At 37.8% G+C, this 11118-nt stretch overlaps 1 pseudogene; it reads right to left on the reverse strand.

Moving 5' to 3' along the window:
* Positions 1–1337: 1337 nt before the first annotated feature.
* Positions 1338–1456, reverse strand: LOC122441141 (annotated as a pseudogene).
* Between the last annotated feature and the right edge of the window lie 9662 nt (positions 1457–11118).

Here is an 11118-nt window from a genome sequence, read left to right on the forward strand (position 1 = left end):
TGTTAGACATAAGTGTGTTAGCCACTTCAATTGTGTCCATGTCTTTGCAGCCTTATGGACAGTAGCCTACCAGGCTCCTCTGTTCATGGGACTCTCCAGGCAAGAACACTGGAGTGGATTGCCTTGCCTGACGCCTGGGGATCTTTCCTACTCAGGGATTGAACCTTCACCTCTTATGTCTCCTACATTAACAGGCAGGTTTTTTACTACTAGAGCCACTTGGGAAGCCTATATAGACATATACCACATGTCTAAATATATATATATATATATGAATCTTTAATTAATAAAGTAAATATAAAAATATTCATTAACAAATTAAATAAATATAAGAATACTTATTTTTATATATAGACATATATGTCAACATCTTTCTAAATGTTAAACTTAACAATATAATAGTAGTTATTTTACCAGCAAAAGCAAGTCTACTCAAGAATAGTTGGAAGAATTGCAATTCAGAGTATGCGAACAATGGTGGACCATAGGCAAATCCAGAGAACAATGAAAGAAAACATGCTTTTAGGTGGTGCTAGTGGTGGGCTGCCGTCTATGGGGTTGCAGAGTCAGACACGACTGAAGAGACTTAGCAGCAGCAGCAAGAGCAGCAGCAGCAGTGGTAAAGAACCCACCTGCCAATGCAGGAGACACAAGAGACACGAGTTCATTCCCCAGGTTGGGCAGATCCCCTGGAGAAAGAAATGGCAACCCAGCCCAAAAGTCTTGCCTGGAGAATGCCATGGACAGAGGGGCCTGGTGGGCTACAGTCCATGGGGTCGCAACGAGTCAGACATGGCTGAAGCAACCTAGCACAGCACGACAAGCAGAGAAAAAGAGAAACGGGCCGTTCTGTAATAACCAGTTAGTCCATTGGAGGAAGCTAGGAGGTCAAAGTACGGACGCTTCTCATTGGCTGGGCTGCTGTAGTCTCTGACTGGCCGGTCTCTTACTGGGTGGAGCAAAGGTTTCTGTTTTCCTGCTGGATAATAAAGTAGATAACACTTTCTTGTCAGAAATATAGGCTTATATCTCTTCCTGTTTGTACTAACTGAGGATGTATCATGGAACTTGAGAGTTGCTTTACAGGTCTGTCTGAAATCTAACTTTAGCTGATGATCCTTTAATTCCTCAGTACTGGTCTGGTGCTTGCGACCCCATGGACCGTAGCCTGCAGACTCCTCTGTCCATGGAATTCTCCAGGCAAGAATATCGGAATGGGTTGCCATTTCTTTCTCCAGGGTGTCTTCCTCACCCAGGAATTGAACCCAGGTCTCCTGCTTTGCAGGTGGACTCTTTACCATCTGAGACACTGGGAAAGTCCAAGGATAGAATGAAAAAGCCTACAGCACCCGATATTCCCAAGTGGCCTCCCATCCAAGTGTTAACCAGGCCCAACCCTGCTTAGTTTCCAGGATCAGACAAGATCAGGTACATTCAGAGTGATATGCCTGTAGACAATACTGGCATACCTCACAGGTAATGTGTTTGGTTTCAGACCACCACAATGAAAGAACTATCACATGAAGCAAGTCAAATTTTTTTTAAATTTCACAGAACAAATAAAAGTTGCATTTATACTACAGTATAGTCTATTACATGTTCATTAGTATGGTCTAAAAGAAACAATATACCTCCCTTATGTAAAACACTTTGTTGCTAAAAAAATGCTAATCATCTTCTGAACCTCCAGCAAATGATAATCTTTTTTTGGTGGTGGATGACCTTGCCTTGATGTTAATGGCTGCTGAGTGATAAGGATGGTAGTTGCTGAAGGTTAGGGTGGTGGTGGCAATTTCTTAAAATAAAACAAAAATAAAGTTTGCTAAATCACTTGACTCTTCGTGTCATTATTGATTTTTCTGTGGCATGCAATGTTCTTTATAATATTTTGCTCACAATATCATTTGGGGTTGATCCTCTCAGACCCTGCCCCTACTATATTAGCTGAGTTTATGTAATATGTATATGCTTTGTTGTCATTTCAACAGTTCTTTACAGCATCTGCACCAGGAGTAGAGTCCACCTCAAGAAACTACTTTCTGCTCATCCATAATAAACAATTCTTCATTTATTTAAATTTTAACATAATATTACAGCATTTCAGTCACATTTTGGGCTCCACTCTTATTTCTATTTTTCTCCTTATTTTGACATCTGCAGTTACTTCTTCCACTGAAATTTTGAACCCTTTAAGTCATCCATGAGGATTGAAATCAAATTCCAGTCTCCTGTGAATAATAATATTTTCATATTTTCTAATGAATCACAAATATTTTTAATGATATCTGGAGTGGGAAATCCTTTCCCTGATGCTTGGAACGATTGAAGGCAGGAGGAGAGGGGGATGACAGAGGATGAGATGGTTGGATGGCATCAATGACTCGATGGACATGAATTTGAGCAAGCTCCAGGAATTGGTGATGGACACGGAAGCCTATCACACTGCAGTCCATGGGGTCACACAGAGTCAGACACGACTGAGGGACTGAACTGAACTGACATGTAACTTCTATTTTTATCTGTATATGCTAAAGCTTATACTGGAAAAGGTCAGTTTTCATTCTAATCCTAAAGAAAGACAATGCCAAAGAATGCTCAAACTACCACACAATTGCTCTCATCTAACACGCTAGCAAAGTAATGCTCAAAATTCTCAAAGCCAGGCTTCAACAGGACATGAATCATGAAATTCCAGATGTTCAAGCTGGATTAGAAAAGGCAGAGGAACCAGAGATCAAATTGTCAACATCCGTTGGATCATCAAAAAAGCAAGAGAGTGCCAGAAAAACATCTACTTCTACTTTACTGACTATGCCAAGCCTTTGACTGTGTAGATCACAACAAACTGCAGAAAATTCTTCAAGAGGTGGGAATACCAGACCACCTGACCTGCCTCCTGAGAAATCTGTATGCAGGTCAAGAAGCAACAGTTAGAACTGGACATGGAACAACAGACTAGTTCCAAATCAGGAAAGGAGTACATCAAGGCTATATATTGTCATCCTGCTTATTTAACTTATGTGCAGAGTACATCATGTGAAATACCAGACTGGATGCAGCACAAGTTGGAATCAAGATTTCTGGGAGAAATATCAATAACCTCAGATATTCCAATGACACGACGCTTATGACAAAAAGCAAAGAAGAATTAAAGAGCCTCTTGATGAAAGTGAAAGTGAAAGAGGAGAGTGAAAAAGTTGGCTTAAAACAACATTCAGGAAACTAAGATCATGGCATCCGGTCCCATCACTTCATGGCAAATAGATAGGGAAACAACGGAAACAGTGACAGACTTTATTTTGGGGGGGCTCTAAAATCACTGCACATGGTGACTGCAGCCATGAAATTAAAAGATGCTTGCTCTTTGGAAGAAAAGTTATGACCAACCTAGACAGCATATTAAAAAGCAGAGACATTACTTTGCCAACAAAGGTCCATCTAGTCAAAGTTATGGTTTTTCCAGTAGTCGTGTATGGATGTGAGAGTTGGACTATATAGAAAGCTGAGTGCCAAAGAATTGATGCTTTTGAACTGTGGTGTTGAAGAAGACTCTTGAGAGTCCCTTGGACTGCAAGGAGATCCAACCAGTCCATCCTGAAGGAGATCAGTCCTGAATATTCATTGGAAGGACTGATGCTGAAGCTGAAACTCCAATACTTTGGCCACCTGATGGGAAGAACTGACTCCTTGGAAAAGACCCTGATGCTGGGAAAGATTGAAGGCAGGAGGAAAAAGGGATGACAGAGGATGAGATGGTTGGATGGCATCACTGACTCAATGGACATGAGTCTGAGTAAACTCCAGGAGTTCATGATGGACAGGGAGGCCTGGCATGCTGCAGTCCATGGGGTCGCAATGAGTTGGACATGACCGAGAGACTGAACTGAACTGAACTGAATGCTTACATATGTATCGCACACCTCACATCACATACACATCACAAAAATCTTTACTTCTAATATTACAAAATTAATTACCCTATGGATCTAATTATGCCATCATCTTATGTAATAATAAAATATATTTTATCACAGTGAGGCATTGTCTGACACAAGCAGTAGTTTTTCCTTGAAATGAAAGTTATAATCAAGGCTTCACTGCAAAGTATTAATTTAATGCAGACTTTTTTTTTGTACTATTCTGAAATAAGATTGTTCAGGTCATTTTTACCTGCTTTAGGTATTTTACTCCATATATACAGGAAAAATATATTACATTTGGTGTTCTTGTACAGAGAATCTAACGTCAAATTCTAAATAAATTAATATCTAAAAGACAACGTAGAAAGACTGCTCTCAATGACTTCTAGCTTAAAATTACCATGAACACATGTCTAAGTGAACAGGTCAGGTGTATTTCATGGAGACAGCATATTATATGTCAGTAAGTGGGTCCTGATGCTGCTGCTGCTGCTGCTGCTAAATCACATCAGTTATGTCCGACTCTGTGAGACCCCATAGATGGCAGCCCACCAGGCTCCCGTCCCTGGGAGTCTCCAGGCAAGAGTGCTGGAGTGGGTTGCCATTGCCTTCTCCGAAGTGGGTCCTGGAAGGTGTTTATTTGGTATTGTGTTGGGTATTTGGTAAAGAATCAAGAAAGGGGAATTTCCCTAGATTGAGTAGTGTCGTAAAGCAAAGGAAATGGTACCTGGGAGGCAGAGAAAATAGACACTAGTACAAAGTGAATTTGCTCAGTTGTGTCCAACTCTGTGCGATCCCATGGACTGTAGGCTACCAGGCTCCTGTGTCCATGGAATTCTCCAGGCAGGAGTACTGGAGTGGGAGGCCATGCCCTCCTCCAGGAGATCATTATTTTCACCTATGCCACATGTCTATCAAGTGAACTTGTTATTTTTTACTCCCTCATAATGACTTTTCCTAATGCTAAAATGTTCTGTGATTTTTTTTTTCTTGAGAATGAACAGAACATCATAACCTGTTCAGCCAAACAAGCTCAGTAGACAGCTCTCAGAGGTAGTATTTGTTTTTCTCACTTCTTTAAAATTTTTACATGACCTTCTTCATTATGTTCTGTTCCTTGATGAAGCAAGTCAACAATATAGGTTAATTGTTTTATAGAGGGTAAATGTCATATAGTTTTCTGAATGTGATCTTTTTTCTGAAATTACTGCTACTGCTACTATTTAGTCACTAAGTCGTGTCTGACTCTTTGTGACTCCATGGTCTGTAGCCTGCCAGGCTCCTTTGTCCATGGAATTTCCCAGGCAAGAATACTGGAGTGGGTTGCTGTTTCCGTCTCCAGGAGATCTTCACAAACCAGGGATTGAAACTGCATCTCTTTACCACTGAGCCAACTGGAAAGCCCTTTTCTGAAATTAGGTAGTTATAAGACTGGTGTGAAATAGTAAGACCTATTTAAATCATTAAAATGTATTTTTATTCAGATTTTTTACTTCAATTGGAAATTTTTAAAATATATATTGATTCTGAACTCCCACCTCCCAGATCTTGTTTTGCTTTGGCTTCCACATTATTCTTGCTCAATATTGCATTTTATTTTTTAATATGTATAAATAAGAATATGACATCAATGTATTTCAGACTATCTTGTGTTATTCTCTATTTTATCCCTTACATTTACTTATACTTACTACCCACTGTAATTTTACCCATTATTATGCTTCATATAACATGAAAGAAAATTGACTCTGTGTATAACTAGTTGTCTAGACTATTTGTATTTGTTGTTTACAAGGGAGTATAGACTTAGTGAAGCTGAAACTGAATCTTCTCTGTATTTCTTGCACAGTATGCTATACTCCTTTCCAGGGCAAAGATTCATCTTAAATCATGAACATACTGATCATTTTAGGTTTAAAAGTAAGGAAATAAGTGATTTGAATATTTTGTATATTTTGGACCATTTATTAGTTGATGTGTGAGTGTGCCATGGGGAGAATTGCTGCACTCTGCTGAGTCATGTCCCACCATTTGTGACCCTATGGACTGTAGCCCACCAGGCTCCTCTGTCCATGGAATTTTCCAGGAATACTGGAATATATCCCAAGAATACTGGAGTGGGTTACCATTTCCTACTCCAATGGGAGAAATAGTGTGTACAATGAATTTGCCCCTGACTGAACCTAGTATTTGAAATAGTATATAATGAATATCTTACAATGATGTGTATTAGTTTACTAAGATCACTGTGGTAATGAGGCAGTCACTCTGACTCTAGACCTCAAGTAAGTTATTTTAGATTTCACTGGCTCTCCCAATGAAATGTAGTTGTAGGACAAATCCTTGCTAAACTTACAATATGTTGAGCTGCAAATAATAAAGAATACGACTTTAATTCTTTTACATGAAACTTAAACCTCATGCAGCAGAAGCTGGGGTTAAACAGTCAATAGTGTTGTAGCTACTCATTGATACCTGCAAAAACCTAGGCTTCTTTCATTTTCTTCCTCTTCCTTTCATAGTTTCCCCTGGGGATGTGAATGGCTTCTGTGTTACCAGACATCTCACTCGTGATCCAGGCAGATTGAAGGTTAAAGAGGAAGACATGAGAGGGCAAAGGAGTCTTGATCTGATATTATTTAACTCCTTTTTTCAGCTTTATTGAGTATAATTGGCAAATAAAATTGTAAGATACTTAAAGTGTATATCATGATGATCTTTTAAATTAATAATTACTTAACATTATTTTGACCACATCTATATTAATTCACATTCTCAAGCTATAAGCCCTGATTAGAAGGACAAATTTGAAAACAAGACACTTGGCATCAAACAAATTTGGAGTTAACATATGGGAGGAGCAGAAGGGAGTATTCATATTATGTCAGTTACTATTAATGTCTGTTAACAAAAATATTATGAATACAGATTTGAGATCACAAACTTAATGGTGGAATAAAGTTGGATTGGGAAAGAGAAGAACAGAACTAAAATCATTATAAAGTTTTAATTCCATTGGTTGTAGTTAAAAAATTTGCCTTAAATATTATATTCTTTAATATTTTAGCTATTATTGTTGTTGTTCAGTCCCTCAGTTGTGTCTGACTCTTTGTGACCTCACGGACTGCAGCATGCCAGGCCTCCCTGTCCTTCACCATTTCCTGGAGCTTGCTCAGACTCATGTCCATCGAGTCGGTGATGCCATCCAACCATCTCTTCCTCTGTCATCCCCTTTTCCTCCTGCCTTCAATCTTTCCCAGCATCAGGGTCTTTTCAAATGAGTCAGCTCTTTGCATCAGGTGGCCAAGATATTGGAGTTTCAGCCTCAGCATCAGTCCTTCCAGTGAATATTCAGGACTGATTTCCTTTAGGATTGATTGGTTGGGTGTCCTTGCAGTCCAAGGGTCTCTCAAGAGTCTTCAACATCACAGTTCAAAAGCATTAATTCTTCAGCACTCAACTTTCTTTGTGGCTCAACTCTCACATCCGTTCATGACTACTAGAAAAGCCATAGCTTGACTATAAAGACCTTTGCCGCCAAAGTAACGTCTCTACTTTTTAAAATGCTGTCTGGGTTTGTCGTAGCTTTTCCCAAGGAGCAAGCATCTTTTAATTTCATGGCTGCAGTCACCAGTTGCAATTACTATTATTAGTATTTGTTTATATTGTATAATATAAACTTATAAGTTAAAGATACAGTGAATAATCTTTTAATAGGCGTTAACACCAATACACAACAACATTATTTGACTTTGATGATAATATTTTAGTAAAGGAAATATGAGAAAATATATTTCAATATTTTTTGAAACATTATTTATATTTATAATTGATGACCTGGATTTTTTTGTATTATGCTGTAATATTTCTATACAGTGAGTACCAGAGCTAAAAATGACACCTTGAAACCAGGTCTCTCTAAAATCAAGTTCCTCTGCTGAGTTTATGATTAGCCTATCTATCCAAAACACTATTCACTTTCTTGTCCCAAACCTATTCTTAAGATTTAGGATTATTGAAGGAAGAGGGAATTTGCATACAAGCCCTTGTATCCCTGTCCTGAAGTAAGAGGTTTTTGATTTAGTCTCCCAGTTCTTGCCTGAGTCTCAAAGGGCTGACTTATGAATTAATGATTAGAAAATCTGAAGATGCAGAAACAGAACTGCTGTTGGGCAAGGAAACCAAAAATGATTTAGACTTTAAATCAGCCACATAGAAGAGTTACCAAATCCCCTGTTCCTTGAAAGATATAGAGTCCAAGTTGTTTTTACAGGAATCAGACCACCACCAGGTAAAAATTGCTGACTTCAAGCACACAGATCCCAGACAAGGTGAAAACAGACAGTTGGTGATGCTTAAACTTCACTTTGATGCCAACAAATTTAGGAACTGAGCACATGCTGCTCAGGCACCTACACCCCATTCCCTCACATTGTCTTTAAAAACCTTTCCTTGAAAACCATAAGCAATACCTGGTCTGTAGAACATGAGCTACCTGTTTGTTCTTGCTTGGTGCCCTGCAGTACGTGCTGCAATTTCGTTCATCAAAACCAGTGGCATAGATTGACTTCGCTGAGTGGGGGTGAGCTGACTCAAGTCCAGGTGTGATGAACAATTTCACCACACATATCAAACTGGAACAAATCCAATACTGGCTATACTTACCAAATTGGATATTTTTTCAATGTATGTCTACAGTTATAGCAATATGCATGTAGCTTGTAAGAAATAATATATTGCACTTCTCTACCTGCATTACAGAACATGGTTAGGATTTTACAGTATGTCTGTAGATGTTGCAGGCATGTTTTATTTAAAGAGAGTAATAAACATATGTTGTCTATTTGGGGGGGTAATTTAAAAACAAGTTAGAGTAGTTTTTTTCAAATTGTGTTAAGTATACATACATGAGATTACAGAGATCATGTGTTGCATCACTTTTGCCAGTGAAACTACATAATGGTAAACAATTTTCAAGCATCTATTCTTATTTTATCTCTATATTATTAGTTTCTTTCTAAAACAAATGAATGTTCACACTTGTTTTTAAAATGCAAACTCTGTATTAAAAAATGGTAAATAAAATAAAAAGAATTGATTTTATATCTATCCAATTTGCACATCAGGACAATTAGTTTGATTTATGTATGGCGAGGGAGTAGTCTTCAAGAAGGATTTCAATTAATAAATGAAGAAGGAAGACATAATTAAATATTAGTTTGAAAACTCTAATGACAGCATCCATGTAGGCAATAATAAGAGAAGGCAACTGATAACCCTAAAATAGAGACAGCTGTTGTTGTACATTACCTTGAAAAATAGAAAGACAATTTAATCAATCCTTTATATCTAGCAATCAATTTATACTAATAGTAGAATTATAGGAAGATAACACCATGAATATGCATCCAGTAAAAGCCATACTATAGGAAACCCTTCACTATGAACTATCCAGTTTCTACAACAAGAAAATTGCAAGATTATAAATAAATAAACAACAAATAAATAAGATTTAGTAGCCTTATTAGTCAATTGCAAAAATTAATCCTTATTTTATATCAATTCAGATAAACACATTTTATCAAAACTAGTATGTCAATAAAAAATATATATAAACTCTGGATATTAGAAAATAATATTTAGGAAATGTGAATTTTTTGCTGAAATAGTGCTATTTTTTTAATATACAAACATAAGCTGACTCACCAATACATTGGAAAATATGTTTCGATTAAACAATATGAAATGTGAAGAAATAGGTGAAGGCCAATTTCCTCACATATTTGAAAATCTATATATACATATAATCTATGCATATATAAGAAATGTATAGATTAAATAATATGAAATATGTAAAGGAAGTAGGTGAAGCAATCCCACTTCACAGATCACTGCCTTGTTGTGGCAAAGGGGCTTGCATAACTCAATGACGCTATGGGCCATGTCATGTAGGGTGACCCAAGATGGACAGGTCATAGCGGACAGTTCTGACAAAATGTGATCCACTGGAGAAGGGATTGGCAAACCACCCTAGTATACTTGCTGTGAGAACCTCATGAACTGTATAAAAGGACAAAAAAAAAAATGTGGTATTGAAAAATGAGTCCCCCAGGTCAGAAGATGTCCAATATGCTACTGGGGAAGAGCAGGGAAGAACTACTAATAGCCCCAGAAAGAAGGAAGCAGCTGGGCCAAAGCGGAAACGATGCTCAGATATGGAGGTGTCTGATGATGAAAGTAAAATCTGATGCTGCAAAGAACAGTAATGCATAGGAACCTGGAATATTAGGGCCATGAATCAAGGTAAATTGGATTTGATCAAGCAGGAGACAATAAAAATAAAATAACTTAGGAATCAGTAAACTAAAATGGATGGGAATGGGTAAATTTATTTCAGATGACCATTATGTCGACTCCTGTGGGCAAGAATCCTATAGAAATTAAGTAGCCCCCATAATCAACAAGAGAATCCAAAATGCAGTACTTTGGTGCAACCTCAAAAATGACAGAATGATCTTCATTTGTTTCCAAGGCAAACCATTCAACATCACAGTGATTCAAGTCTATGCCCCTACCAACTCCAAAGAAGCTGAAGTTTACCAGTTCTGTGAAGACCTAGAAGACCTCCTAGAACTACCACGAAAAAAATTGTTCCATTCATCTTTGGGATTGGAATGCAAAAGTAGGAAGTCAAGAGATACCTGGAGTAACAGGAAAAACTGGTCTTGGAGAACAAAATGAAGCAAGTCACATTCTCTGTAACTGAAAATGGAGAAGCTGTATACAATCAACAAAAACATGACTGGAGCTGACTATGGATCAGATCATCAGCTTCTCATAGAAAAATTAAGACTTAAACTAAAGAAAGCAGGCAAAACCACTAAATCAGTCAGGTACGACTTCAATCAAATCCCCTATGAAAATGCAGGGAGGTAAGGAATAGATTCAAGGGATTAGATCTAGTGAACAGTGTGCCTGAAGAACTATGGACAGAAGTCCATGGTATTGTAAAGGAGGCAGAGAACAAAACCATCCCAAAGAAAAAGATAAGCGAGAAGGCAAAGTGGTTATCTGAGGAGGCTTTACAAGTAGCTGAAGAACAAAGAGAAGCAAAAAGCAGGGAGAAAGGGAAAGGTACATCCAACTAAACACAGAGTTCCAAAGAATAGCAAGGAGAGACAAGACGGCCTTTTTCAAT

This window comes from Cervus canadensis, chromosome 4 (assembly GCF_019320065.1).
Source record: "Cervus canadensis isolate Bull #8, Minnesota chromosome 4, ASM1932006v1, whole genome shotgun sequence".
NCBI classification, from domain to species: Eukaryota; Metazoa; Chordata; class Mammalia; order Artiodactyla; family Cervidae; genus Cervus; species Cervus canadensis.